We start from the raw sequence: 23,326 nt of genomic DNA, 5'->3' as shown, positions 1-23,326 counted from the left end.
GTACAGTGCTCTGATCTAAATAGGACCCTGCTCGCCAGTGCGAGCAAGAGGACTGAGGAGCTGTTCAGCAGAAGACAGGGTTTCCAGTCTCCCCCAGACCTCCTCATCTGGTACGCCCTGAGCAGGAAACAGTCTGTGTTTTTACTCATTATACTCTCACAAAACAAAAGGCATCTGTGGCTGGGTATGTGTGTGGGTTTTCTCGGGGTACCCTACAATCCTGAAATGGACGCCCCTGGAATCATAGCAGGATGGCTCCTAACATATTCGGAGACGTCTGACGTGGCTTAACTGGAGAGTGTCAGATCCCATTGGTCAAAACTGTGGTCCCAGAAGAAAGCTCCCCGTTCTGAGTGCCAGTCGCAAGCACTGGTCCACCACCTGTAATCAGAGTTCCTAATCCTCCCCCGCTGTGTTGGACCAAAGTGCTAGAAAGGCTCACAGAAGTTGAGCCTGCATTCCTAAGCCTATTTTAAAGGGTAGGAAGAAATGCGTAGGGTGGGTGGTGTGCGTGGGAGGAGATGTTACCTCTGCGCTCTCCTGCCCAAATAAAAAATGATCTTGCATATTTAAGCTGGCAAGTTATTGAAATGGTTTAATCTCATGATGTGTTTTTTTTTTGTACCGTTTTTAGCCACACTGTGAAGAGACATAACTTCACCAATGTAGACTTTGTATCCCTGCTAAAAGCGTTCTGTGTTGAGATGGTCGTATGCTCTGCCCAGAGTTTCTCTGCATTGTGTAAGACAGTGGTCTTCCCTACCTTCCCTGAAGGACTCCATCTTCCAAGCAGCGTTTGACTCCATGTTGCAGGTGGAGGATGCCTGCGAACCCTGATAGACATGTAAACGACACCATCTGCCCGGACTCATCCACGAGGCGCAGACTGAGAGATACGTTGTTCCTGAAAGCAGAGAGGATGCCACCCTCTAAATTTGTCAGAGTAAATTGGGACCAAAGAACACATGGTTGTACTAAAAACATACAGGGAAAACTAGCTTGAGAATTTGTTGAACACGCCAGACTGAGGAAATAGAGTGACTCTCCCTCCCCTGGACCCCAGAAAAAGGAAAAGGCCTAACGCTGTGCCAGTGTCATCTGACCACCTGATATGAGCATCAAGGGACCGACAGAAAACTCTTGGCTGTCCCAGAGGCTTGGACTGGGCTTGGCCCTCATTGTTGAAACGGCCTAGTCAAATCGTTTCCCATCCATCCACTATCTTGTCCCTCAACCCCATCCTGCTTCTGTCTCTAGATGCACGTTCCCACTCGGTGCATAGGAGGGAGACTTCCCAGGCAGGCCTGTCACCTGCTCCCCCTCCAAGAGGACATCTGCTCCCCCCTCATCCTTCCTGTACCGTCTCAGTAGCGCCCTTCTCACGCACGTCTCTGCACGGACAGGGGGCGTCAGCATTCTGGTCTGGTGCCAGGGGCTGTAAATTACGATGTTCGCAGGATTTCAGAGGCTATTTTCCTCAGGTCAAGAGGCCAGCGAGACTGTAACTAGGCCTCTTGATGCATGTGTGCACTTGGCTTCCTTACTTCATAATAAAGCAACACATCCTTTCTAACCTTTGCTGCTCAAAGCGTGTCCATAAGCTAGCCCTAGTGTCTGGCCTACCCGAGCGCTTGTTGGAAAGGTCAAGAGGTTACACTTGGTTCACACCTGCAGGATTGGCATTCTAACAAACCCCAGGTTGGCTGTGTGCACGCAGAAGCTTCCTCTGACCTAAACACCCAGGTGAGACCACGTTTCTTTCCTTTTTTGGAAAGGGGGGGGGGGGGAGTCAAGACAGGGTTTCTCTGTAGCTTTGGAGCCCATACTGGAAGTAGCTCTTGTAGACCAGGCCAACCTTGAACTCACAGAGGTCCACCTGCCTCTACCTCCTGAGTGCTGGGATTAAAGGCATGCGCCACCACCACTTGGCTCAATGTTTCTAACCATGGGACTGAGAAGCAAGACTTGGCTTGCCTCTGCTCTAGTGATGTAGGTTGGCTTGTGTAGCTGCTTGCCTTGGTCCCCGATGTCGCTCATGGCGGCCTCAAGCTTGCTGTCCCGCTGCCACACTGGTGCCATTTTCAGATAATTTTCTTCTCTGTGAGCAGTGCAGGGTCTTTGGAAACTCTCTGACCTTCCCCACTCCATACTTGCAGTGCTATGGCTCACCTGCCAGGCTTAAAGTCACAAGAGCCAAACTGTCTCACGATGTTGCTAATTGCCCGCGTGGGACCAAATCATCCACCCATTGCCTGCTTGAGAATGCACTGTCTTATCGGCATTGGGTTGGCTGATATTGTGTTTACAGTATAAATAGCTTGGTTTGGTTTGGTTTTGTTATTTCCCCAAAAGTAGAGGGTCTGGGCAAACCTGCTGGCAAAACCACAATCCAGATGTTCCGAAGGGTGTAAATATTTTAGGAAAAAAACGAACGTCACTGAAGCAAAGATAGACGCAAAGAGACATCCTTTCTGGCAGGTGGCCTAGAGGCAGCTTTGGAGGCTTCCACACCTTGATGTCCCCAGGTCTGACTGGAAAGGATGCTGATGTCTAAAAGTTTTATCTGTTCTGAGCACCTATGGTTGGTGTTGATTGCCTTGGGGTGGGCTACTCAGTCTAGGATCAGTAACCCACCCGGCAGTCAGTTATTCCAGGGTCCCGGAGAGGCACTACCTGTAAGATATTAGCTAGGAGACAGGAAGGGGGCTAAGCGGGGTTTCTTGTCAAAGCCTCAGTTTATTAGAGATGGGGTACAGCTTATATATGGTAAAGAGTTGGGCGATGGGCACAGGGGCCTGGGCTCTTGCCCCGTGGTTCACGTTGGTCACATGGTCCGAGTTGGTCATGTAGGCAGGAGGTTATCTTCGGTCAGGTCACTGTAGGCCAAGAAGTCACGAGTTGACACACCTAGTTCTCTAGATAGTTTGGAATGTGGGGTGGGTTCCGCTAACAGATAGCTCTCCATAAACAGCCAATTTGGGTGTGGGGTAGGCTCTGTCAATAGAACTATTCCTAACACAATTATGGGTGTGGGGTTCTCTGCAGACTCCCCAGGGTGATGGTTCCTGTAATGATTTTAGGAGGAAATTGGCTCCTGACAGGTTGGTACCACAACTGTGTACCCAAGCTGTAGTCTCCTCTCTCAGAGGGCCCTCTGGACAGTAAGTGATTCAATGTCTACTCATTCATTCATTCATTCATTCATTCTCTCATTCATTCATCCTCTCATCCATTCACCTGCCCTCTGCCACGGACAAGGAGCTATTTGTCCTGGGTGAGGGGAGGGATGTGATTCCTTCTCCAGGGGATTCACTTAGGAGGGAGACGGGGTTCTCACGGCCATGATAATCACTTCAGAGTTATTCTGTGCTTCCCTGGACACAGCTCGTGACTGCCACGGCCATCATGATAACTTCAGAGACATTCTGTGCTCGCTGGGCACAGCTCATGACTGTCACAACCATGATAATAACATCATAGAGATTCTATGCTTACTGGACACAGTTCATGACTGTCATAGTCTTGATAATAACATCATAAAGATTCTGTGCTTACTAGACAGAGCTCATGACTGTCACAACCATGATAATAACGTCATAGAGATTCTGTGCCCACCGGACACAGCTCATGACTGTCCCAGCCATGATAATAACGTCATGGGGGTTGTGTGCTCACAGCTCATGGTTGCTCTCTCTTCCAAGTAATGGAGTTCAGAAGGCGAAGTAGTGTGTCCAAAGGCACACGGCTCATGGCAGAGTAAGGACAGGAATCTACCCCATACACAGGGCTCTACAGTGAGCACAGTGTACCCATAATACGCACTTTGTTCAGACAAATGCAGTCGTACATTGGAGCACAAAGAGGCAGGTTGGGAGAGGGCAGTGTCCCCAAGGAGGTGACATTTGAACAGGAGTCAGAATCCTGGGTAGTTGCACGCACGTGTTCACTCTTCAGACATTTATAGGGCGTCTCCATGGAGTCGAGACCTTGTGCTGTGAATTTAAAAATAGATTTCACCTTTTCAAACTTCAACTATTTAAAAGCCCCAGTTCCCATTTTCATGCACTGTATGTATAACCTAACGTTGCTGATGGTGGGGCAGGTTGTGTGAATATTCCTGCAGTAAAGACGGATATGCAAGGTCCCTGCTCACAGGTTGGTTTTTGGTTTTGTTCTTTGGAATAGGGTTGAATTCAAGAGTGAAATTGGGGAGCTGGAGAGATGCCCGGTGGTTAAGAGCACTGGCTGCTCTCCCAGAGTACCTAGCTTTGATCCACAGCACCCACATGGTGGCTCACGACCATCTTTAACTCTAGTGCCAGGGGATCTAACAGCCTCTTCTGAAAATGACCTCTGACCCCACCCCCACATCATGTTCTGTACCAATGGAGGCAATGTGAATTCTCTGGACTCCCCTCCCTGAAGGTGGGTTAGTAAGGCTGTGTCCGGCCCATGCACTGCCCTGTGTAAGAGGGGAATAAATGAAGGCCCAGGGAAGGCAAGGACAATTTTGAGCATACAGGTCTTGCATTGCTCCCCTAACTTCTCCTGAGCCAAGGCCTATTCAGTCCAACCACATTTCTAGGTTTTCTTTTTATTATTGTTTTTATTGAGCTCTACATTTTTCTCCGCTCCCTCTTTCCTCTTCCCTCCCCTTCATGTTCCCAATTTACTCAGGAGATCTTGTCTCTTACTACTTCCCATGTAGATTAGATCTATGTGTCTCTCTTAGGGTCCTCATTGTTGTCTAGGTTCTCTTGAATTGTGAATTTTAGGCTGTTTTCTTTGCTTTATGTCTAAAAACCACTTATGAGTGAGTACATATGATAATTGTCTTTCTGGGTCTGGGTTACCTCACTCAATATGATGTTTTCTAGCTCCATCCATTTGCCTGCAAATTTCAAGATGTCATTACATTTTTTTTTCTGCTGTATAGTGCTCCATTGTGTAAATGTACCATATTTTCCTTATCCATTCTTTGGTCGATGGGCATTTAGGTTGTTTCCAGGTTCTGGCTATGACAAACAATGCGGCTATGAAAATAATTGAGCACATGACCTTGTGGTACGATTGAGCATCCTTTGGGTATATATATCCAAAAGTGCTATTGTTGGGTCTTGAGGAGGTTGTTTCCTATTTTCTGAGAAATCGCCATACTGATGTCCAAAGGGGCTGTACCAATTCACACCAGCAATGCAGGAGTGTTCCCCACATCCTCTCCAGTACTATCAACCACATTTCCAAATGACTGTTCACTCCTCCTTGTCTCTGCATATGAAAGTATACATTTTAGCTCGAAGAAATGATTTTGAATATGTGCGTGTGTGCATGTGCTCACACACCCCCCTTCTTCCCCATGTCTGTGTGTGTCTGTGTGTGTGTGTGTGTGTACAAATGCATACATGCAGAGCTTAGAAGACAACCTCTTGTTTTGACTGGTGATGGTCCTCAGAGGTCATTCACCTTTTCTTGAGGCAGGGTCTCTTATTGGCCTGGAACACCACCAGAGTGCTTGAGCTTGTCCCCAAGACTCCGGGGATAAGCCTCTCTCTGGCCCTGGGTTATAGGTATGAGCCATCACACGGAGCACTTTTTTAATGTGGGATTTGAACTCAGGTTCCTCTTGATTGCAAGGCAAACACTTCACTGGTTCCGTGATTTTGAGTTTCTTTTACCGTAAAGGAATAATAAATGCTTGGCGGTATAAGCAAATTATACATAATTTAAGCATCATACAACATACACATGCATTGTGACATCACATGGTGACTCCCGAATAAGTACAACTCTGGTGGTTCCCGGGGCCACGTTTCAAACAGGAAATGAGGGAAAACACACACTTTTCCCTGGGCATTTATGTCTTCACAGCTTAAGTCCCCTGTTAAAAACCAAAGCTCGGTAGATAATGTATATTTTCCCTCTTCTGATTCTGCCTTTTGTGGTGAGTGACAGCTAGGACTTCTGTGACGGGTGAGGAAGGGTGTTACCTTTGCTCCTCACATCATCCAGCCAGCAGTCCACCTCAGTGCTCTCCAGTACACATCCTTTGAATCAAATCCATGTGCTTCTGTTAAATTGAATTTAGTTTTGTAACACCCAATTTTGTGTTACCCCCTCGGTACAGTTTGCGTGCCACTGTACCGTAGGCGAGTCAGGCAGGGACCTGGAGATTGAAAGAACACACAAAGAGACCTGGGTCATTCGAGAGGAGATCAGCTGAATGCTGTTTATTCAACCTTGGGGAAATCCTTATATACCTAGCTGCTGCACAAGGATTTCTGGCCAGGCAGGTGGGAAATTACCATGCCAAAGATGGAGTCAACAATGCCCTACAGCTAATCACCAGGTGGGGCAGGGGGAGCACAGGAACAAACAGAATGCTTTAGTTAGCTGACCGACCAGAAACTATCCTCAAGATGCACCCCAGGAACAAGGGTAGACCGGGGCCCTACAAGTTTGGCCAAATGGAGCTAATTCAGGCAATGTTGGAATGTGGTCTAAAAGACTCCCCATACAGAGCAAAGAAAAACATATAGTTCAATAAAAACAATAAAAAAAAACAGGAAAAAAAAAAGGTTCCCCATACTTAGTGAACTGTGACCCAACTTGATATGTAGACTGTGGTTTGCCCCTTCCCCAACTGCCAATTTCAGTCATGTAGAAGAACATAAAGCCTTATCTAGTTAATAACGAGGGCCTCGAGCCTGCCCCCTTTTCTGAGTGTGGGCTCAGTCCTGGAGCAGGCTACCTTCAGCTTGTCAACTCGCAGATTTCAGAGGCAAGTGGGCACCAGCTGCCAGCTAGGGGTAGAAGGTGCCTCTTGCTTATCTGTAACTCTGATGAACTTGAAGTTCACCTCATCCTGAGAATGGACCACAGAGATTTGTTTTGTACAGTGACCCTCTCTATGGCCTTACTCCCTTCAAAGTTATCATCTGGCAATCTCGAAAACAAGACGGTAAAATCTTGGTAAATCCCCTCCAATCCTTGTTACCTAGTGTTTTACCTGATTAACTATAATCCTACTCAATCCATGAGAACAACCCCATGACCTCATTCAGGTTCTTAGCAGTTATATGAGGGATTGCTTCAGAAGCCACCAAATCCCGTATACATGGCTATTTTAAAAACAAAAACAAAGGGAAAAACCTCAGTCACAATTCTGTCTTTGAGAGGCCCACACTCAATCTCGGGTATGTCTCACTTTCTTCCCGGGTGCCTCTGTTTCTATTAACACCATTTTAAAATCTGTGAAACCCTCAGAAGCTAGGTCATACTTCCTCATTCAGAAATTCTTTTCTGTGTGTCCCAGTCAAGGGTCTGGCGTTACCTGTGGAGGTGACTGAATGACGGAAGAGCTCCTCGGACCACTATGACTAGCAGCCTGGAGATGTGCCTGCACCCCTGACGCTGCTGGTGCCAGTTCCAGATGCAGACCGGCCTGAACCCGCCATGATGCCTCAGGACCCAGCTTCAGGGAAAGCTGTACCTCCCTCTGCATCTGCTATGCACAGAAAGAAACGAATATCTCATAGGGTGAAGGGTGTTTAGCCTCCACGTGTGAAGACCTACTTGGTATCCACTGATAAGGGGGTGCACAGAGCATCCCAGCGGAGTTCCAGGGTCTGTGTCTGGGAGCAAAGAATCCACCAGAGGAACTGGAGAGATGGCTCAGAGGTTAAGAGCATTGACTGCTCTTACAAAGATTCTGAGTTCAATTCCCAGCAACCATGTGGGGGCTCACAACCATCTATAATGAGATTTGGTGCCCTCTTCTGGCCTGAAGGCAGAATTCTGTATACACACTAAATAAATAAATCTTAAAAAAAAAGAATCCACCAGAGACACAGCTGCTACAGGACAAAGAGGTTACTAAGGGAAGGTACACCTTAAGGAAGGGAGTGGCTGGAGCAGAGAGGTCAGTGGCTCAAATAATCCCCCCTACACACAGAGTTTTTAAGTCATATGACACAGGCTTTTAGGGGCATCTGCATAGCCAGGGCTTTTGGGGTGCATCTGTGCTGCCAGGCTCTTCACAGTAATGTTACATGTAATTATGCATACAACATTTGTGTCCTGGTTTCATTAATATATTAAGCTTGTACCCACGAGTATGTCTTAGTCGTATAATGAGCTGGGGTTCCCCTTCAGACCCTCCGGAGTTCTTCTGGCCCTGTGCCAGGGGTCCATTGTTCTTAACTTGCAATTTTTTTGTTTGTTTGTTTGTTTTCGAGACAGGGTTTCTCTGTGTTTTTGGAGCCTGTCCTGGAATTAGCTCTTGTAGACCAGGCTGGTCTTGAACTCACAGATCCGCCTGCCTCTGCCTCCCGAGTGCTGGGACTAAAGGCGTGCGCCACCACCGCCCGGTTCATTGTTCTTAACTTGGTGTTGAGTGGGATGTTCCAGTCTTCCCCCTCCCACCATGGCCTTTTCATGTTACCTTGCTAAGGCTCTATGAGGCCTCCTAGACCTCACCCTCTGTCTGTCTGGCTCTCTGGGCCCAGTGTTTGTTTCTGTTATTCCCACTAGAATGTCCTTACTTTTCATTGTTTTCCTGACATGGATTTTTTTCCACATAATAAAAATTCACATTATTTAATTTTCACATAATATATAATTGTTATATATATTCTACAGCTTTGGTTAAGCAACAGCGCAATTAGCTTAAACGATTTTTAAAAAAAAAAAATAGACTGAGTTGTCCTTCATGTTGGAACTCGGTCCCATTCCTGTGGCCCACCCAGAGCTCACCAAACAAATCCAACCCTGTGCCATCTTGAAAGCTGGCTTCACAGTGACCTTACGCTTTCCCAGGGTGACTCTTACTGAATCCAACTTTCACTATATAAATAGCAAAAGCCAGGTTTCCCCAAATAACCTCACAGCGATCTGCTTGTCAGCTGTGCCGTGAGAGAGAGAGACCCTGTCAAGCGCTGCTCATCTCAAGTGCCTGCGTGGCTTTGTATTTCTATGTTTGGACCCTAAATTGCATAATTCTACTGGGCCTGCCTTTTATTTCCCAAAGTAGTGTTTGTTTGGAGGCAGTCTAGAGGCATCTGAGTTCTTACAGTAAAATATAAAACAAAACACTATTAACTGTGCCGGTTGTTTTTTTATTTTTTTTAGAAAAACGAAACAACCAAACACGTTTGTAGCTTTGGGTAACTTCGCAGAGTGACAAACAAGCCATCTGCTGGGACCGGCTGCTTTGGGGATGGCTGATCACGGGGTCGAATGAAACATTCATAGTAATTAGTAGCAGCACCAAAATAGACGGCCGTGGTGCTTTTCCAGTTGTTATGGTGACAGCCCCCACCCCGCCCCATCCCCCTGCTACCCTGCAGAAAGGCACGCCTACTTTCTGTGGCCTTCCATCTGGTGTGGACTCTCCGAGCGTCGTGAAATGAAATAGACTGCTCCTTTGTCACCTAGAGCCGTGAGTACTGGGGGAGGGGGAGGGCTGGGAGGAGGAGGGACTGGGAAAGGCTGTCCTCTCCGCTCAAGTAAAGATGGCAGAGCAGCTGGCATATCCCTGCTGTCCATCAGACAGGTGCTGTCCCGGGGCTGCGAAGGCGCGGACGATGGAGACGGGCGCCTCTGTGCTCGTGAATGAGATCCGTCCTTGGTCTGTCATAAGAGCGTCTCCCCCGACACCCTTCACACTAACCCTCTGGTGTGGATTATTAGTCATTGTCCTGGGATTTTTACAAGTTGCCAAGAGTTGACATTCTCATCTCTTTATTAAAAATAAAATAAAACAGATCAAAACTTGGCAAGAGTTTAGCTCCTTAGGGTTGTGGTCACTCTGTTCAAATTATTGACAGGTCATGTTGTCAACACCGCGTCTCCAGAGGACTCCGGGCTGCAAACTGAGCATGCACCCCCTCCCCAAGCCCTCCGTACCCTAACCAGATATGTTTGGAGGTGAGACGTGAGATGTAGCATTGGCTTTTCTAATGAGAAAGGTGGAGCACAGGATGGTGCCCAGTGCGCCCCCCCCCCCCCCGAGGAGCTGGCGGGTGGCAGGTGGTATCCTGTCACCCAGGGGGGATCTCATGCTGCTGCTAGAACAGTCATAACCCTTATCAGCAAGGAGTTGAAAGAGACCCCTATTCCAAATGGCAGGTCAAAAGAGGAAAAACAAGCTGATTAACACAAATATTTTGTAAGTGCCTAGGAGACACCCAAAGAGTAGGGAGTGTTCAAAACAGCTCTGGGGTGGCATGAGCCTTCCTGGTGTTGGAATCAGTTCAGCCGTTCTTTATCTCTGAGGCTGCACGCTCCTATCTTCCACCATACAAGTTAAAGTGTCTGGAGACCTTTGACCACTACTTCCTGGCGCTGTGTCGCTGGGAAAATCACTTTCAGCTCCTCAGGTATAAATTGGGACCCAAAGGGTGTCTTCTTTGGAAGGCTGGTTTGCAGACGTGTTGATGCTGCATGGCAAGTCTGGCCCGCAGCCAGATGCAGAGCGAAGGCGTGGTAGCGTTCGTTGTTTCCATTAATTAGGCAAATCCCCACTGCTGCTTCCTGCCTGGCTTTGGCCCCATCGTTTCTTAGACCCAGGCTGTTTCTGTTCCCCGCAGGCTCTCGGTGGAGTCATGGCATACCGTCTCTCCTTGCCAGGCAGCTGTTCAAGATCCAGCAGCAGATGGCCCGCGTCCTTGTGCCATTAACATCTGACAGCCTTCGTGACAGGAACCGGGTAGGACCCTCTTGGGCAGCACAGCCCACAGCATCCAATCTGGGGTCTGTGCTGATCGGCAGCTCCTGGACCAGTCACAGGTCTGTGAGAGTCAGAGAAGTCAGGCAACAGGAACTCTAAGAGCTGAGATCATTCTGTCTGCTGGTCCAGATGCCCTTGGGCTTAACATCTTTATCTTCATCTGCAGGACACATTCATTCAGCAAGAACATCTGAACCCATGCCACACACCTATAACTGTGGTCACTGCCAGAGACACAAACTGAAAATGAATAGTTTTCTCGTAGTCTAGTGAGTTGGGTGCCAGGGCAGGAGAATATCTACCACTTATGTCATAGATTCCTCCCCACACAACTCTGCCTTGGGTACCAATATTCTCAAAGTGTAGATGGAAAAGCTAGGCTACAGAGGCCAACAGCTGGGTCAGGCTTACCCAACTCGTGTGATGGGAGCTGAATTTGCACAGTAAACTCAAGATGTACTCTGAAGGTCTTCCTTTCATCTTTTTTTCTAAAAAGCGTTGAGTCTAAGGAAGCATTTCCTCACCTCCTGGCCAGTTCATCTCTAGTGCCAGCTTGCCCTTTAATGTTGGGGTGATGTCTTTGTTAATGTCCCTGTCTGACTTTGATAGATACGCAGACCCTAGCTACTAAAATTGGTCATACTTCAAGTCTAGATGCTCAGGAGAAGCTGGGACTTCTACAGCTTAGCCCTGCACAGCTGACTTTACCAACTACAACACAGAGGGCTGAAAACCTCCCACACCTCTGCCCTGACCTGCTCTGACATTATGAGCACTTGCCCTCCTGTTTCTCTGCTTTGGGGAGTTTCTCTTCCCTGGGACATAACATGGTTCCCAATTCCAGATCCCTTTGAGCTGTCACAGGGATCATCCAGACCCTAAATTATCAAGTTCAAGTCAACCAGTCATGCTATTAATTGGTAAAGGGAGTCAGTGAAATATAGAAACCTTATCTCTGCAATCAAGAGCCTGATTTCCTGTCCCCCCTTCCTTCTTTTCTTTCTCCCTTCTTTCCTTTCTTCCCCCCTCCCTTCCTGATTTCCTTCCTTCCTTTAAATCTGAACTGCGTTTTCTTTTGACTAAACTCTTGATGAGTATTTTTGTTTAATTTTATTTTAGAGTGTAAATTCAAAGACTGTGTTCTGACTGTGGTTCCCCTCTTTGATCTCCTCACATATTCTCCTGGCCTAACCACTAATCTGAGTCCATACCTTCTCTCTCTGTGTCTTTAGAAAATAAACAGACAAGCAAACAAACAGACCAGAATTTTTAAAAAGGCACAAGAAACATACACATGCACACACATTCCATAAGAACATAAAATCAGAAATCATAATAAACAAGCAAAAGACCAGAAAGAAAAATAAACCAAAACGACAAACCTCAAACCACGAAAAAAATAAATAAATAAAACTACAAGATACTATTGACTTTGTTCTGCGTTGGCCATCTACTGCTGGATATTGCATCTACTCTGCAGTGTGGTTTATATACCCTGGGAAACTCCTTTGGAAGAAACTGTCTTTTTCTTTGTAAGTGGTTGCCAAGCAGATACAGCTTCTTGGGTAGAGATGGGAGATCATGTCCAGTTCCCCTCTCAGTGCTGGGACCCCATCTGGCTTGAACCCGTACAGGTCCTGGTCAGTTCCCCCTCTCAGTGCTGGGACCCAGTCTGGCTTGAACGAGTACAGGTCCTGGTCAAGCTGCCACAGCCCTTGTAGGTTCATCCCTGCATCCATTCTGTTGATCTGGAAGACAATGGCTCCTTGTAATCATCCCATCTGACTCTTACACTCTTCCCAACTCCTTTCCTGCATAGGGGAGAGGTTTGATGAAGACATCCCATCTAGGACTGGTGTTCCAAGTCTCTCACTCTATACATTGTCCAGTGGTGGGCTCTGTACTAGTTCCCGTCTACTGCAAGAAGAACTTTCCTGATAATGGCTGAAAGAGACACTCACAGGTCTATGAGTAAAGCAAAATGTCATTAGAAGTCATTTTATTGCTGTGTTCCTTAAACAGAACAATGGTATTTGGTTTTCCCTTAGGCCCATGGCCTATTTGGTTTCCAGGTTCTTGGCCATCCAGACAGTGTCCGGCATCAGGCATGGGTTCTGTAATTTAGAGTGGGCCTTAAACCTAATCAGACAGTGGTTGGTTACTCCTACAGTGTTGGTGCCACTATTGTACCGGCATATCATACAGGCAGGTCACCATGTAGACTGCAGGGTTCTTATCCGAGTTGGTGTTTACCTTTTTCCTTCAGTGGCATGCAGAGTGCCTTCCAGTATCATGAACAATTGTCAGTAGAGGTGAAGGCACCAGCTCAACTTCTTTGTTTTTAGCAAGATACATAAGTGCTGTCTTCAGCAATAGGGTCTTACATTCAGTTTGTGGAGAGCAACTGGTAATAGCCTGAGAAGTTTGGGAGCGCCAAGGGGGCTCCTTTGGCCAACAGCTCTTTTAGATGAAACCCATTCTTGACACTGGAAGCTTGATTTTGTGGTGACAGGTGACTAATGGGACATCATCTCACCGTGCTTCCATTTAGATTTCTTCCATAGATGTGTATGCTTTGAGAAGATTCTATGGCAGTAGGTCCCCATCTGACCTCTAAAAATGACCCCTAGTGTTCATTGTCCCTCCTCGTGTTCATTCACCCCCCTCTTCCTTTCTGTTCCATGTTTCAGCCTCTCATTCCAGTCTCCCCCATACCTCTCCACAACTCTACATTCTATTTCTCCTTCCTTGGAGATCCTCCCACCCCCCTACTAGGTTTTCACTCAATACCTAACCACTTTATACAGACGAGATCATTCCTATTGAAGACTTAAAAAAAACTATCATCCATAAATAAGAGACGATATACCGTACTTGTCTTTAGGGGTCTGGATTAACTTACTTGGGGCGATTTTTTTTTCTAGCTCAACCCATTTACCTGTGAATTCATGATTTCATTTTTTTTAAGCTGAATAAAATTCCATTGTATAAATGAATAACAACTTCCTTATCTATTCATCTCTTGGTGGATTTCGAGGCTGTTCCCAATTTCTGTCTATTATTAGTAGAACAGCAATGAACATGGATGAGCAAGTGTCTCCGTAGTAGGATGGTAGGACTGGGCTAAGTCTCCATTCAGGATTTTTTTTTTCTGACTTATGACAGATGACAGGAAGTCAGCACAGAGGCTGAAGCTGAGCAGGCCTTCTCTGTTGACAACACTGTTCCCTATTCTCATGGCATGACAACCTGAGCCTCAGGGTTGGAAAGGCCCCAGGGGAACAGACCTGCCTGCTGCTGAGAGAGAGAGAGCAATGGGACGCTGTCAGCCTGTGAATCTAGGGCCGAGGTAGACTCTCTCACTATCTTTTGTGCTGTGGCTGCTTTGGGTATAGAGAAGAAATTCATAACAGCTGAGCCTTCTCTCCAGTCCCTAAAGTCACAAATCCTAACTGAATATTTCTGCATCTTTAACATAGTTTCCAGATGTGGTTACCTCCTACATGGGCTCATAGGGAGTTTCCAACTCCCCACGGCTCCCATGAACCTTTGCAGTCCTTAGCGACCTCTCCTCCGCCCACACAGGTTGCAGCGGGCTACATCTCTAACACTCTCAGTTGGGTTTGCCCATCATGTATGAAGGTCAGTTGGTACACACTCTCTGAAGTTTGGCTTTCTGCATCCGTTAACAGTATAGGAAACGGATCCAAGAGGAACTGTCCCTCATCGTTTTCGCTGGCTCGTAGTGTTCCTCTGCTTGGACAGACCACCTTTTACCCGCTCTGCTCTTCGTGGATGTTTCTGTTACCACACCAGAGCTTATGAGCGCTCCTCAGTGGGAGGCACCCAAATCCTTCTGCTGAGAGCTTAGGGAGCTTAAGTCATTGTTCTTGAGAAACGGCACCACGACGCACGTCCTGGAGGACAAACCCATACACACGCTTTTATTTTCTTTGCTTTCCATTTTTATACTTTTAATATTTATTTATTTATATTTTAAATATACATTGGTGTTTTGCCATGAGTGTTGGGTCTCCTAGAACTAGAATTACAGACAGTTGTGAGCTGCCATGTGGTTGCTGGGAGTTGAACCCGGGTCCTCTGGAAGAGCAGTCGGTGCTCTTAACCACTGAGCCATCTCCCCAGCCCCCATTTTTATTTTTTAATATTTTTTTATTCTTAGTTCAATTTCCCCCCCCCACAGGTGCTTACTATATATCCCTGGCTGGTCTGCAACTCATTGTGTAGACCACTCTAGCTTCAAACTCTCAGAGGTCTGCATGTCTCTACCTCCCAATCACTAGGGCTAAAGACTTGTGCCATTATGCCCAGCTTTCCCCCTTTAAAAAAATGTTATTTTAAATTAAAATTATATCATTTCCCCCTTAACCTTCCTCCTTCTAGCCCCTCCCACCTCCCCTCTGCCCTTGCTCCCTCTCACATTCGTGACCTCCTCTTCATGGTAGTAGCCAATTAGGGGCTCAGACCTGGGAAGGCTGTTTCTGTCATTCATAGCACCCTTACTTGCCTGCAGTTCTTTGTCTACGTTTTTGTGACAATTAAAGCTATTTATGTTATAAAGACACAAAGGAAAATAGAGCCCTCGTTGAGATGCCACTGGTCGTGAACTGATCCTGATAGATTGCTACAATTGCCTCTGATCTCTCATCGAAAAGCAAAAAGGAACAGAAATGTTGAGGTCTAGTCCAATCACCCCTAACATTTGACCTTCCCATTTCCCCGGGGGAGCCAGAGCCTCACATGGTCTGCATTAGGCTTTTGATAACTTCTGTGTTTTTGAGTATTCACTAAGCGATACAGAGGACTATTTACTTAAATGTGTTCTATAAATTATGCCCCATATTTCTCCAGCCTTCTGGTCATACAGCGTCAGTTACAAATACTCATCTGTGTGATAGCAAGACAGCACCTGTGTACAATACAAAACAAAGGTGTGATTGCTGTCCCGGGTGTGAAGATGAGAAAAGCTAGGCCGTTCTGGGATTCTTAATGTTTTGATAATGTCCCCGTGATTTCTGAATACCTTAGAGAAGAATTAAGTTTGAGACCCTGAATCTAATCTGAATAACGTCTTAATAATTCCTTACATTTCCGCAGCACATGACAGTCTACAGAAGGTTTTTTTTTCGGGGGGCAATGTTGGGAGTCAAAACCAGCATATCACACATGCCAGGCAAAGTACTCTACCACTGAGCTATATCCGGCCTCCTGCCCCTATCTTGACCCAATTCCATGTGGTCTTCACTAGAGCCAAACTGATGCGAGAGGCACGCCCTTTAATCTCCAGAACTGTGAGCTAATAAAGCCCTTTGCTTTATAAAGTTAGCTCACGTCAGGAGGATAATGCTTTGATACATGAGAGGAGAAAGGACATTTGCATGACTGACTACACTGATCACCATGACAACCCCACTGGAGTAGATGGCTAAGCACCATCTTACATTGATCACCATGACAACACCACTGGAGTAGATCACTAAGCACCATTTTATGCTGATCACCATGACAATCCCACTGGAGTAGATGGCTAAGCACTATCTTGCGCTGATCACCATGACAACCCGACTGGAGCAGATCACTCAGCACCATCTTACACTGATCACCATGACAACTGCACTGGAATAGATCACTAAACACCATCTTACACTGGTCACTATGACAACCGCACTGGAGCAGATGACTAATCACCATCTTACTGACGAGAAAGCTGAGGCACAGAGAGGTGATATTGTTTCTCAGGCTCACACAGGTCACACATGGCAAGACAGACTGGAGGTGCCCTCCCTGCCATCTCACCACCTCATCGTGTAATGGCGTCATCCATCACCTATGTATTTAAAACTAAACTGAATAATTAATTATCGGTAAAGCTTTCTGACTCCCTCAGCAGCAAATAAACTCATCAATATCATTGTAAAATGAATCGCTATGATGCTGTCTTCATCGTCAGCTACAAACAGAATGGTTTTAGGACCCAAACGTGAGCACAAATATTTAATGACCATATTAAAACTCTATTTTCTTATATTCGGGTGACATAGGTGTGAATATCAACCACAACTTTTCTGCACAGAATGCAGGAACATACAAACAGGTGTGCTCTAGGATCCTGTCTTAGTCACTGTTCCGCTGCTGTGAGGGGACACCATGACCAGGCAACTCCTATAAAAGAAAGCATTGGATTGGGGACTTGCTTGCAGATTTAGGGGGTCAGTCCATTACCATCTTTGCTGGGAGCATGGTGGCAGGAAGATGTGGTGAAGGAGAGGTAGCTAAGAGCTACAACCTATAGGTCGGGGTGGACAGACAGACAGACAGACAGACAGCAACTGGGCCTGGAATTTACAGCCTCAAAGCCCGCCTTACTTCTTCCAACAACGCCACACCTCCTAATCTTTCTGATCCTTTTCAAACAGCTCCACATCCTGGTGACTAAGCATTCAACTATGGGAGCCGAGGGGGCCATTCTTATTCAAACCACCAGGGGTCCCTTCCGCTGGGGCTGAGATATTTTCAACACAGGTCTTCCTAGAGAAAAGATGGAAGCCAGCAACTGGCTCAGAGCCGTGTCTATGCTGAGCCTGGAAGCACAGCTAGTTTGCTTAGGTTATTTCCCGACTCATCTCTCACCACAGGCAACTCAAGTAGCAATCGGATCTTCTAATTAGAGCCAACCAGGAGGAGTAAGTCGTCTCTGTCTTCAGATCTTTCCTGTGCACTGTGCGGCAGTGAGAGAGGGGTGAGATCTTGGAGATCAGCTGTCCTGACTTCCAACATTCTACAGCTGTCACTGAGCAGTTACTTGGAGGAGAAGAACTGTATCCAGTTACGTTTTTGCCTTCGGAGTTCTGTCTAAACTTTGCTGTCTGCATTGTAAGATTTGTACATCGTCTGTAAATGTATCGAAGTATTCGGAAAAAGAAACTAACATGGGCTTTATATTATTAAGGACATAGTATGAAAATAAAGTTTCTTGGTGGGGCAGGGAGCAGAGGCGTGTGGATTCTGTGGCCCCTGTTGTGACCAGAGGCCATGGGGATGTATGTTCATGGTCTGTGCAGTTGCCTGAAGCTTGTAGATCTTGGTGGCCTGTGCTGCCACTGAGGACCACGTGGATGTCCGTGGTTCATGCTGCCTGCTGAGGGTTCATGGTCTGTGCTGATCCTGGAGGCCAGGCAAATATCTGTGATCTGTGCTGAGCCAGAAACCACGTGGAAGTCCACGATCCATGCTCCTGCTGACTGTTAAGGGCAAGGAAGCTTCTGCAGTGGTGTTGATGACGGCAGACTCACAGTTGAGGAAGAGGGACAAAGAAGGCTTCGTGGCAACCTCTATACCTCCTCCATCCTCCCCAAAAGAAACAGTCTAGACAGGAAACCAATGGAGAGAACTCTTGAAAACTGTGACAAAGATGCTGAAGTGTAGCTCTCCACAGTTGATGGGAGAGTTGGTGGGGGTGATGGGGAAGGATTCAGTCTTCTTTAAGGGGCTGGCCACGGAGAGTGTGGCCATACTCCAGTGAGTGTATGAATAACACAAACTGGACCTTTCTTCCCTTTTCTTCTTCTTATTTTTTTAATGGAGGGAGGCCAATGGGAGTGGAGGAAAACTAGGAAGTGAATGTGATGGGGTGCATGATGTGAAATTCCCAAATAATCAATAAAAATATTTTGCTGGAAAGAAATAAAGTTTCCACCCACCCACTGAGACAGTGGAGCTGATCTATTGGGAGCTCACCAAGGCCAGCTGAACTGTGACTGAAAAAGCATGGGATAAAACTGGACTCTCTGAGCATGGCGAACAATGAAGGCTGATGAGAACCCAAGGACAATGGCACGGGGTTTTGAACCTACGTAATGTGCTGGCTTTGTGGGAGCCTAGCCAGTTTGGATGTTCACCTTGCTAGAAATGGACGGAGGGGGGTGGACCTAGGACTTACCACAGGGCAGGGAAATCTGACTGCTCTTTGAGCTGGAGAGGGAGGGGGAGAGGAGTGGGGGGAGGGGGAGAAGGGTGGGGGGAGGGGAAGAAGGGTGGGAGGAGGGGGAGGGAAAGGGGAGGCTGGGAGGAGGAGGAAATTTGTTTTTTTTTTTTTCTTTTCTCAATAAAAAAAAAAGAAATAAAGTTTCGCTGGGTGGTGGTGGCACACGCCTTTAATCCCAGCACTCGGGAGGCAGGGGCAGGCGGATCTCCGTGAGTTCGAGGCCAGCCTGGTCTACAAGAGCTAGTTCCAGGACAGGAACCAAAACCACAGAGAAACCCTGTCTCGAAAATCAAAAAAAAAAAAAAAAAAAAAAAAGAAAGAAAAGAAAGAAAGAAATAAAGTTTCTTTAGGATCATTGGATAAGAAGTATTCTACATATTCCCCATGGCAGAAAGAGATGAACTGTATGTATGAAAATGCCTTACATACTGAAGTTCTCACTATAACCAATCAGTCGATAGGTACCCAGCAGTACAGGGGAATTCCTGTCCTCTCTTGTGAGCTACTTGACTCTGTATTTCGTCCCCGAGTCATGTTTTCTTGGTATAGAGAAGAACCACTGGCCAATTTAAAGATATCCAATTTCCCTAAATTACTGATTATTTCTAGATACCAATGCATACAAGTGGACTTGGGATGGCATAAGGTCTTAGGGCTGATGCAGGCTATTTTGTTGGGAGCAGTGAGATCCCAGATCCTGAATTTCTTGTAATCCCCTGATCTGAGTGCCTACGGCTGCTCTGAGCACGAGACCTTCAGGAGTTCCTGATGGCAGGAGCGTGGTTTCTGGTGGGTTTGGCTGGGGCGTGACTATCTCTATATAATTTGCCCCTGAACACAATAAAGGGGGCATTCTTGGGGAATTCAAGGATGACCCGTGTCGCTGTCTCTCTGTCTGTGTGTGTTTGTGTATTTTAACCTCCAGCTCCCTTGCCCAAAGCTCGCGAACTGGGTGCCAGCGCACAGAGCGCAGACACGGGTGTGTGTGTGTGTGTGTGTGTGTGTGTGTGTGTGCGGGCACTATTTGGCAACTACATTGCTTCATAGTTTTCTTCTATAAAATATGAGCCAAGATTTGTGCATCAAAAAGTTACTGAAAGGAATCAATGAACTGTGTGGGAGAGCATTTTGCAAATACATAGCGCAAAACAATCGCACCGTTTTTGCTAGTTACATTGACTATCCCCCAAAATGTCCTGGAGCCGTGTTACAGGGCTGCTGTCTGTGTACCCTACACTCTTCAGCTTCTCAGGAAGCATTGGGAAACTGTGGCAACAAAGGATGCATTGTTTACCCTAAACCCAATGCATAGCTATGTGTCATTACATATACTTTGTACATACCTCATTATGCGACAGTCTTTACTACCTGTACAGTTCCTGCCAGGTACAAATACATTAGCCTATGCTGGGAGGTAGGGATGGGGAGACGCTGTCATCACAGACAACTGAATTTTGAAAATAGATAAATGCTCATATGCATATTTTTAGACTAAAGAGCATACGTCTTGTGAAGCCTTGGCTTCCCGCGCTCTGTTTCCATTGCAATGGATCCTGTCTAGCAGTTGCTGTCCTGAGACACTGTAAGGACTAGTGCCTGCAGCAGCAGCGAGGTTCTTCAGTAATTGCTATGTGCAATCTAAAGTTCCAAGCTTAGTCAGCTTCTAAGAATGTCTTGATAAATTCTATCAAGTGTTCCCTAAAGGTTTGTGTGTTGGAGGCTTGGTCCCTACCCCGTGGCAGTAAGAGGAAGCCGGGGAATCTTTAAGGGGTAGGAAATAATTAGCAGTCTTCCAAACATATAGGGACATGCCTTGGAGTGGAGTCCTGGCACCCTTGGTGGTGGTCTCTGTCTCTCAGCTGTGGTGAGGAGAGGAGCTTTGTCCAGCATGTGTGTCTGATGCAGCCCCTTGCCACAGGCAGGTGTTGCAATAGCATCATTCCAGAGATTTCTCTCTACGACAAATATGATGGGGTTCTTTTTTTATTTTTTATGATAGGGTTCGCAAATATTTTGCCCAGTTTCTACTGGCCTTTAGATATCGCTTATAGGACTCTGCTTCTAAAATGTAGAGTTTAATATTATCAGATTATTAGTCCTTTAGAAATTAGTACAGAGGGGGCTTGGGATAAAGCACTGGATCCCCAAAACCCATGTAAAAGTCAGGCAGGTAGAACAGCCCCCAGTAATCCCAGAACTCAAGAGGCAGACAAGCTGACATTACATGGTTGGTGTTTCTGTGGCGCTTTCTCCCACTGAGATTCATCCCTTATTATAAACCACACAGAAGCCCACCATAAGTCACCTCACAGTCTAAACTATCAATAATCACAAGGAGTGGCAAGACATTCTCATCACCCGGGAAAGTCCAAGGTTTCAAGGGTACCTTCCAGAAACCAGACCAAAGTCAGCAATAATAAAAAATGTAAATATTTATTTACTTTCACGTGTGTGAGCGTGAGCCTGGATGTTTGCGTGTGCAGTGGGTACGGGACCGATGCCCAAGGAGGTCAGAAGAGGGTGTCACATGCCCTGAAACTACATTTAGGTGCGTAGAATTGAACCTGGGTCCTCTGGAAGAACAGCCAGGGCAGAGCCATGGCTCCTGCCCCCAAAGTCTGCAACATCGGTCGGTACCGGGATAAAGACACTAGATTTAATCTCATACACGCAAAGTTCTTCCCTTCCCTAACACCATTGGCCGGGTGTCCCTCCAGCACCTGAATGACTGATTCCACACCTTTTCCAACATATGTTTCCTACCCATCTGGAATTTACTGTAATTCAAGTATGGAGAAGTTCATTCAACTTCCGGGTTTGCTCGAGGGAGCTCTCCCTGTCAGCCTTACCATAGGCTAATTCTGAATGTAGCATGACTCACTTCTAAGCTTCCTACTGTTTCTTGCTGATCTGTTTGCATGTGGCCATCACACAGTACCTTGATGATCTGTATCTCAAATTCGTAGTAATTTTTTCTTTAATATTTAACGTATTAAGAAGTCTTGTGGAACTTGGTTTAACAGAGCTGAGACCCAAATACAACTGTCAGAGAGGTGGACAGTATCTGTGGCTCTGTGGGCTGCCACTCCTGTAGGGCCCTGGTTTCCCTTATTCCTGTGGTGCATTCATGGGGACAGTTTATGATCAACTAACTAAGCTTCCTGTGTGTTTCTGTGCTAGGCCTGCCCCACTTGGTGGTTAGCTGCAGGACATTCACTCCATTGTTAATATGGTAATTTCCCACCTGCCTGGGCGGAGATCCTTGTGCTGCAGTCAGGTAGATAAGGACTCCCCCAACGCTGAATAAAGTGGCATTCGGCTGATCTCCTTTTGACCCTGGTCTCTCTGTGTCTTCTTTTCAATCTCCAGGCCCTTGCCCGACTCGCGTTCGGTACAGTGGCGCGCGAACTGTACCGAGGGTGTAACACCAAATCAGGTGTTACACACTCCTAAGGGCCATACAATTGGGAGGAAGCAACGACACCACAGTGTCCTGTGCTCAACACATTTCAACACATGGTATTTCTCGTTTGAGACTGGTTGAACTGGAGCACAGTCCATTGTAAGTCTAAGAGCATCTGTACTTTTTTAAAAAATATTTATTTATTATGTGTACAATATTCTGTCTGCGTGTATGTCTGCAGGCCAGAAGAGGGCACCCGACTTCATTACAGATGGTTGTGAGCCACCATGTGGTTGCCGGGAATTGAACTCAGGACCTTTGGAAGAGCAAGCAATGCTCTTAACCACTGAGCCATCTCTCCAGCCCCGAGCATCTGTACTTTATACCAGCATTGGAGAGAGCTAACAGAAGAGTTCTCAGTACACTGTGCACTGTGTGTTTTATACATTCGGGAACAAGTGAAAACGTTTGCTGCATTGGAGACACCACAGCCAGCTGCAGCTCCTGCCGTCTCTAGCGTGAATAATAAAAACCCAGAGACAGACACTGGAGTTCAAGCGGAAGATCAGAAAAGCAAAACAGCCAGTCATTGGCCAAAATGGTGGCTCCTGCCTCCAGGAATCCTCGGCCTGAGACTGAGCTGAGACCTGTCTCCTCCCATTTTATATTCCTCTCTAGTGCTGGGATTAATGGCGTGCACCACCACTGCCCGACCTCTGTGACTAACTAGTACAACTGCTGGGATTAAAGGTGTGTGCCACCACTGCCCGGCCTATACCCCTAACTAGTACAACTGCTGGGATTAAAGGTGTGTGCCACCACTGCCCGGCCTATACCCCTAACTAGTGTTGCTGCTTCGCTCTCCGATCTTCAGGAAAGCATTATTTATTAAAACACAAATGCTATACCACAATAGCAGTCTCCTCTCCAGTGGGAAGGTTTTAGGTGTCTGAATGGGTTGGACACATGCTTTCCTCAGTGTCCACCTGCTGTCCATCCTGATCCGGTCAAAGTTACCTGGATGCTGTGTTGGCAGAATCTGGCCCTTTAGCATCAACTCAAGGAGGAATCATGTTGGTACTAAGCAACGGAGTAAACCTCACACTTACGGTTCCTATAGGTTAAAATGCAGCATGGAATGCTTACCTTTGAGGACGCATGGATTTCTGCATGCCCAGAGATGCTAACTGGG

This window comes from Microtus oregoni, unplaced genomic scaffold, assembly GCF_018167655.1.
Source record: "Microtus oregoni isolate MIOR12 unplaced genomic scaffold, Mior012 000095F_ref0000231, whole genome shotgun sequence".
Taxonomy (NCBI): Eukaryota; Metazoa; Chordata; class Mammalia; order Rodentia; family Cricetidae; genus Microtus; species Microtus oregoni.
Note: the sequence above shows the minus strand (reverse complement) of the source record.